This window comes from Notothenia coriiceps, unplaced genomic scaffold (assembly GCF_000735185.1).
Source record: "Notothenia coriiceps isolate Sejong01 unplaced genomic scaffold, NC01 NC01_scaffold00032806, whole genome shotgun sequence".
In the NCBI taxonomy this organism is placed as follows: domain Eukaryota; kingdom Metazoa; phylum Chordata; class Actinopteri; order Perciformes; family Nototheniidae; genus Notothenia; species Notothenia coriiceps.
Genome location: NW_011365507.1, coordinates 165989 through 174406, shown reverse-complemented (window position 1 = coordinate 174406; position 8418 = coordinate 165989). Strand labels below are relative to the sequence as shown.

The window sequence follows — 8418 nt, the reverse complement described above, 5'->3', positions numbered from 1 at the left end:
TCAAACCTGCTCCGTCAACATAAGAGATTTAAAAAAAAAAAGAAGCTCCTTCAGCTGTCAGATGTGGTGTGGCAGTGTTATTGATCAGGAGAAACGAGGACTGAAGGTTGCATCCTGCCTTCCTGTGTGTTTATTTAGCCTACAGTGAGAGAGAAAATGTCCTCCGAATGCCAATTAAGCCGGTGATGGTCAGATCATTGTCACGGCGCGCTGATGACTGGCAGGCCTGACATGCCGGCTAAGGCATGTGGTTCCTTTAATTAATTGCCAGAGGCTCGGATACACGTGGGCGGACTGAGCGAGTATGGTTGTCGACGGAGAGCAGAACTCACGCTTCATATCATTCTGTGTGAAACAAAGGGTGAGAAATGTAGGCAGAGTAAAGCTTCGCTGCCCTCTGACAGAATGAAGTGTTTTTTTTCCTGCGCGATTGATCTCCCAAGCACAATTTGTTGGTTTCTGTAGAGCTATTTGTCCAAAATGTACAGCATTAATCAGAGGGTAAGTTATAGGTTAGCTTTTATCTCCCTGTTACAGTGCGTGTCTGTATTTGCACCAGTGGGCCTCTGCAGCGATGTGTGTCCCAGGGGCGGCAGCCAAATGTAGGCACCAAAAGTCAACATTAGCATTTCAGAGGCCCATCTATTTCAATTAACTTGATCTTCTTTAAGATTTCCCAGAAATACCCGGGAGCCCGAAGCAGTATCAGGCATTGGCGGGCTCCAGAGTTGGGTTGCCATTTCAGAGTCTTTATGCATCAAACATTTAAATTCATTATCCTCCATAATTAAAGCAAATATATCAAAGACTGCTAACACTTGCAGCGATACTGTCCGCGATCTCCAGGGGGGCCGAGGCCCAGGCCTGCAACCCAGGTGGCTTCTAAGATGTTCAAACAGACACATAATAAATATAGCGTCTTGTTAAAGGCATCCTCAGGGTCCCCTTTAATAATTTAACCCCAAAACAGTGAGCCATCTCAGCCTACGTCATTATCGTTTTCCGGGGAATTATAATAGCCACTCTGATGGTGGTGACATCATTTTTAGTGGCAATACAGGGCTTTTTCCCTTGTAGAAAATTGTATCACACTTCTGTGATGCTTTCAAAGGAGCATTAAGAGTGTGTCTGTGGTGCTACTCAGAGAATTAAACCTGACACTACCATAATTGTTGGTATATGTCTTCTCCTTTCAGGCATATAGCAGTATTCTAGCTTTTTAAATGGCACCCTTTTTATTTTTGATAATTTTTGTCCATAGTGCTTTATGTTTTAAATGGTTTATATGCCTCAAGGCAAAATAGTATTAAGCCTTGCCTATGCTTGAGTGATAATTGGTACAATCACTTTTCAGAGGAAACTAGAGAGCTGTCTGAGCAGCCACACTGCAAGAAATGTCAACAGCAAAAGGTCCTTAAAGATAAAATAGCACTTTTAGATTACGAAACAGAAGCTACACAAGGCACTGAGATATGTTTCCTCTGGTTTGAGGCCTTTGAGCTCATGGGACTCGTATGGACTCACTTTGAAAGCCATGAAATACCTGCACCAGCAAAGGGGATTCTCAAAGGGATCAAACGGGATGATCAGCTCGTGGCGAACCTGAAGGGCAACCGGGGGACCAAATGGACATTTCGGGCTGTTTTAGCAACAAGAAAGGACGGGGGTAATAGAGTGGTTCCAAAATGAATCCTAGACACAGAGATTAGTTCGCATTTTTTCATTTCCGTGTACCCACGCACAAGTCAATGTTTTTTTTGAAATTATTTTTGCTTAGATGAACGAAATAAGGTCTATGTTTAACACAAGCCTCGGAGATATTTTTATTGTTTTCTACGACCTTAAATATGTCGGTAAATACCTGAGGTCAGAAGCCTTAACATGTCTTCAAAAAGGCGGTTGCTAACAAGTGAATAAACAAGACCACTTAACATGTTCACGACAAACATTTGTTGCCTAAAGGTCGATGTACGTTTTTTTAGTTTGATCGCCCAATTATGGGGAAAACAAAATATAAAACTAAAAAAACTAAATGGAATGCTTAGTGAGATGTCATGCAACCATGATGTATTTTGTTTGTAGCATTCTGTTAGCTATTTACTTCTGAAGGGGGCATTTGGGTAGCCACTGGGGAAAGTGGGTTAACAAGATGGGGGAACCACCTGGGCCTCCCGCGTGCAGGACATGCGGTGCCCCTCTGCAGGCGCCTCTGTCGCCACTTTAAAACGGTGCCAGGGACAAAGCCATGTGAACAGGATGGACATTTTTTGCAGTGCGGAGCTCAGCGGTGCAGAAGTAGCGCTGTCTGCTGGCTCGGGTCTGCTCACCGCCGGCTAGACTCAAATCACATCCCACCCCCAGCCTGTGGTGACACGGTTTCATCCTCTGCGAAGTCTGTAATGTGTGGTTTTCAACAGTGAGAGGGCGTACGCTTTCAGAGGGAGGCCGAGCCTGTAAAGCGGCAGTGGGAGGGCTTCTCCGTGTTTTCGCTGGTTTTGAGAGCAGCCTCGACGCCCACCGAACAAGGCGGAGCGCGCATCAACATTTCGCCACTGCCGCTGCCCTGATTAGATCCACTGAGAAGCGGAGGAGAGCAGACACCCACAGAGAGACAGGGAGGACTGCTATCTTTCTGGAACTAACACAAGGTGAGCTCCACATTTCTCCTTTAAAAAATGTGCATGTATTCTCTGGAGTCTGGCAGGCGAAGCATTGAGGCAACACAACAAAGTTCTTTCCGATAGGGTTTTGCTTTGTTTGGCTGTGAAAAGGTGGCAGCCGCATCCTCCTGTTTGGCTTTGTCTGCACACTTCTGCATGGGCATTGTGTCCAGTGAGTCTGGCAATATGAAATGCATGAATGTACCATTTATTTATCACACATATTAGAGTCTGCACGCTTCTTTTCATTGTTTTTTTTTTTGGAGGATTTTGACATTTGAATTCCCATTTCCTAATTTACTGATATTTCACATTTATTCACAATGGGCCACAGGCATTTTTTACTGCTTTATCTGAATCCTTTGTTGCTTCACTATCAGACGTCCTTTGTGTTGTTATCTGAATTCCTGTAGCTCCACCACACATTTCCCATTTTCTCTCTAATGTCATTGACACCCATTGTTACAGTGTTCAAAACCAATAAGGTTAACTTTGAGATGAGATTGACCTTACTCTTGCAATCCTACAAACAAGAATGTGTGCTTTTTGTGGGATAAAAACACTTTGGCCACCTCCTTCTATGTCCTATGTTCTTTTTAGGGTATATTATCTTGTAAAAAAGCATCTTTCCTGCTGCCTCCTGTAGTGGGGAGTGCAAGGCGAGAATGAAATGTAAGTGGCTTACTTCCTCTCCCCGGTGTGTTTTCAGTTGCACAATAAGAATTGATAAGTGCTCCTGCTGAGCTGTCTATGTTCTGCCTGAAGAAAGAGCTTGTTGTTGTTTTCAGTTTTGTAAAATGCAAAAAAAAGGAAAGGGTCCAAAGAGGATTCCCAGCTATCTAAATTTGAAGTTTGGTTGCACTCTGTAAACGCTGCATTCTTCTTTTCTCATTAAAATTCTTCTTCTTCCCCCATGAATTAGAAAAAACCCTGTAATCCCCCTGCTTCTTTTTTTTGTTGTAATGCCTGATTTGCTGCTGCTGGACTTCATCCAACATTTAGGATGTGTCAACTCTCACTTAATTCTCTGCTAACTTAATTGGCTTCAGGATTACTGCGTTAGAATGAGAGTTTATGTCAGTTTGATTTCTTGTTCTGCTAGCTGTAAACCTTGACTGCCTTCTGGGCTCTTTCCTCCTTGTCTATAAAACCATTTCCCGCATCTTTTTTTGTCTCACAGTACACTGATGATCACATGCAATAGAAGACATTGGTTATGTATAGGCAGTGTATGCGTGTTTTGGGGGGAGCTTCGAGCACCCACTTTAAATTCAATGTAATATTCTGTGTATGTTGTCACGGCTTTGGCTTGAGAACGTTTTTATAAAAGCTTAAAGACGTGTAAATGGAAGGGCGTGGACATTTACAAACCTTGAACGGTTTAACAAAAGATGCTAGTGAGTTGCATTATGGGAAATGTAATATTGTGAAATTGTCATTACATACAACCCTTGTTTGGTTGTGGAATTTTGGAGATCTTCATCTCTTATCCAGTGTTCAACAATTGATTTATGTCAATATGTGTATTGGGTTTACTCAATAGGGATTAGTGTTGGTGACTCACAAGGAGAAGATGTAGTAACAAGTCAAGCCTGCACAATGTTGTTCGTCCAGTATTTAGAATATTATTATTGAAGGGATGGTTTACATTCCTGCAATTGCCAAGTTCCCACTGGCTGATTATTTCCTCTAAACAACAGTCACATGAATCCGTAAGATGCTTGTTTTTTGTACGGAGTTGAGGTGACCTGTCAACCTGCCAGGTTAGAGAATTTGGCAGCGAGACGGCCAGTCAAAACAAAGCGAATAGCACTCGGCACTGGATTTGTTTGTACAGTTTGGGATTAGAAACTGGATCTTTGTTTTAAGCTAAAATGTAGAATACTGAGAGGAAAAAAAGGTCCAGCGCTACAAAGAAAATATCTATCTCTGTTATTCAAATGAATCCGTTACATTTTCTCAAGTTGATTTGTACAAGATATGGAACTGAACATACGTAATACTAGGAATCCCGATGATTCTTGATGTTGGTATTATTAGGAGTGGTCAAAATAACCTGAATGCTATCAGGCCCTGCAACCAGTCCAACCATTTGAAGGTCAACATGTTGAGACTTTTCCTACTTGGAGGCCTTTTTAAAGACAAATAACTGTTATACTGTAGCCATTGGTTTACACAGGAGAAGCTCCAACTCCTGGCCAACATTAAGTGGACTCTTGTGTTGGGATTTGTAGTCCAATGAAAATAAATCTTTATGCGATGAAATCAAATCTGGAGGATAGCCTGATAAGGGTTGAGCCTGTAGACATATGTATTTTTGACTTTATTTAGTGACAAATAACAGATTAAAATGGATAGAGAAGGCAAAGTACCCACTACCAGTAGACCTATTTTTCTCCAAGGTGCAGCCAAGATGTCTTACATTGCAATATATGTTGTCTACTTTAAATCAACCTTTTTATTTTCTATGGTAAAAAACAGCAGCAGAAGGGATGATATTTCAAATTAAAATAACCAAGTTTAATGAAGAGGGATATCCCTGCTTTTATTTTCTTGCAGTTTCTTGAAAGAAACAAACAGATTATGCAGATTGATAGCATTTAGCTGCTGCAGCCATTGATTCTCAGGAGGAATATGTCACCCCATATCACCTACACTTACCTATATTTACTTTGCGTTATCTAACAGCTGCCTGATACCTTCTGTGAGCAGTCAGATGGAATGAAGGTAAACATTGCCTGTGAGTTTGCTGAGGCATGGTTCTTTAGACACGTTCACAGGCACAGCTTGAATTTGTCCTTAAGAGCTTAAGTTGTCCTGGCATCTTATTCCAGCCTTTCTCTATTCCTCTTACTTTGGAGGCGTGTGATATATTTGAAATGTGATGCTGGGAGTTTGGCAACTGAAATAATCTCAGCTTTGTTATTTGTAAAAATGAAACGGGCACATTCATTTGATTTAATTCTTCCAACAGTTGAATGATGTCATAAGAATTAGCATTTATAAATGAGTTTGGTTTTAAAACTGAAGGAAGATTCTTTATCAATTTTCTGCACAAATGCATCTTCTCTGTGAGGCTGTCTTAGACATAATGGTGCTTTTTAAATGCTAATGTCAGCATGCTCACAATGGACCCCTGTCTTCACTTTTCATAACCAGACATAATGTATTTTTATGATGTCCTTTTTGTAGTATAGTGGCACTTAGATGCTGCTAGAGCTAGCCTTCTATCCACAGTCATAACAGTTATTTTGTTGGTCTAGCATTAATGTTGCCCTAACTTGATTTCCCTCAACGTAGCCACTTTATGCTAAAACAAAAATGTATGACCCCTACATTAAGCCATCTCCACTGCAGAAAAGAGTTGGTAATGGACTGAGAAATACTGTTTAGGGTTATTTATTATATTTAAAACAACTTTAAGAACGTTGTGTTCTGGGTTAGACTGGAGCACAGCTGGGTTAACCGGCTTAACCCTCAAAAATGGTGATTGAAAGTCATGATTTTCTGCCACGCTAGCACCTCCTGGGCATCTCAATGCGTCACATTAAATAAATATGACACGTTGTTCATTAACTAGATCAATGAGTTCACGTTAGCCTCAGATTGAATGTGTCCAGCTGATGTTGATGTCAGCTGATGGAGGATTCACCGCCTGTAGGATTAGCCCACATTCTCCATCAACAGTTATCTCTGCCCTGCGCTGGTTGTTTCTGTAACCTCTCCGGGGACGTACAGTCCAGATCCACGCCCCCCTCCATACATCATTTCCCACTTTATTCTACTTTCCATTTTCCAAAACGGCACCTCTGCTGTCCCCTCTATTAATTCCCCCTCTCCCTAGACAGTTGGCAGGACTGCTTCCACCTTTCCCTCTGCTTCATTTGCATCTTGGCTCCACACGGTTGCCCAAGTGCTTTCTGGGAGTCAGGTGGCTAATTGGTTCCCATCTGTTGGGAGAAAGCAGCCTTCACGGATCCTGGGTAATTTGTGTCAGGAGTTTTGCCGTATTAATTTAGTTTCTTCCCTCCCTGTTTTACTTTTCTTCATATTGTCTCAGCAGGTGAGCATTGAGGTGTAGCTTTGACATCTTCGTGGTTGCTTTGCATTGCAAGACAAAGCGTTTGAGAAGCTATTGGAACAAAATGTGTGCACAAAATGCGTTATTTAGTTTTTATCGTGTTACGGCCCGTCCACACTACAGCTTCAAAAAAAGCTTGCCGGCGGGCGTGTCTGAAGCTCGACCAACAACCAATCACATGAATCTCCCGCCCCTGACACACAAGCAGCGGTTTGATTGGCTAGAGCTTGTACTGGCATATGATTTGATTGGCTGACGCTTCCACCGAAAGCTTCAGAAGCTTCAAAAGTTGAACATTGCTCAACTTTTGCAGCCTGAAACGCCAGGAAAGCTCCGCTCTGCTACCCACAATTCAGTTCGGCGAAAAGCGAGGCAACGTGACGTCACCCCATTCAAAGTGAATGGGCAGACGCGTTGGAAACCGTTTTTGAAGCTGTCGAAGCTGTGGACGGGCCGTTACTGTGTCATTTGTGAAGCTTCCTGAGGCAAGAGGAAGGATAGCAATGTAGTAATATCTGTATTTTGCAGCCACTTTTATTCTGATCTGCAGCGCTCTTCTGCTCTGAACACATAACATGCACTTCCTGCAATCTGAAGGTTTGATTTTCAAAATCACTTATCTGATGCACGAGAATAGCTTTCTGTGTAAAGATTAGGGTTCAAAAGGAGGAAGTGGCTAGGATAGTGGTCTAGCAAGTGCCCCGAGAAACAAAAACAGGAAGTGACAGGATAAAGAGACGCTTGTTGAATTCATTGGTACCTAAAGAGGAACTTTTTCTCCATTCATCAGACATGCTAGCTCTCACACGACACTTTACTTTACATTTAACATTCAACATCAACATAGAAAACCGTGTGTGGTCTCTGAGGGTAGATATTTATAGAAAACCACAGGGGTTCATTTAGTACCAACATGAAACAAACCATGATGTTGGCTTTTTAGTTTCCCTTTCCCGTAGTGTGTTAAATGGGTTGTTGTGCATGTAAATGGTCTGCAAAGGCTACAATCCCTGTGGGCCCTCCAGTTGGAGTTTCTCTATATCTTGCTCAGTGAGAGAGCTCTCCACTGTGCCCTTCACCCCTCCTCCTCGTCTCTCTGCGCATTTTTATTCATAATATTTGGTCACATGATCCCCTCCTGAGAGCCAGTTATCTGTGATAAATCAATTTCGAGCTCTTTTTGAGAGCTTCCTGACAATTGACGGGGGTGCCGGCGTTGACCTTCTGTAATGAGGTACGGTCTTCATATCTGCCTAGCGGGGGTTCCTCCTCAGCAGCAGCAGCAGGAGGAGGGCAGGCTGATATACAGGGCTGTATTGCTTGGGTAAATTTAATTTGCCATAATAAAAAAAAAGCGATATAGGAGAGACCAGAAGCGGATGAGGTTTAAAGTGGCAATTGAAGGAAGATGATAAAAGTAACTGGTAGTGTTAGACCTCCAAGGTTATCCCATAAGCTCCCTGAGCACTGCACACATCAGTAGATATGTTATTTAATGCACTTATTATGTTTTTTGTCTCCTGGTATTTTGATTGCCTGCAGCAGGTTGTGAGATGCCGTGTTTCTCTGACACTCCATTTGTTTGCCTCTATCTAAAATGAGGGCATATTGATAAACCCGCTGACTCGTACATCTATCCGTAGTGACAGTGTTGCTTGCTTCTTTCGGGGGGGGGGG

General features: G+C 42.4%; 1 protein-coding gene across 1 annotated transcript in view; it reads left to right on the top strand.

Annotated features, from left to right (window-relative positions):
* Positions 1-312: 312 nt before the first annotated feature.
* Positions 313-8418, top strand: part of rnf152 (ring finger protein 152) — a 33822-nt gene continuing 25716 nt past the window's right edge. Inside the window, exons 1-2 of the mRNA XM_010789326.1 lie at positions 313-361; positions 2418-2648. The gene's annotated coding sequence lies outside the window, so the exon portion shown is untranslated. The remainder of the gene's footprint in view (positions 362-2417; positions 2649-8418) is intronic.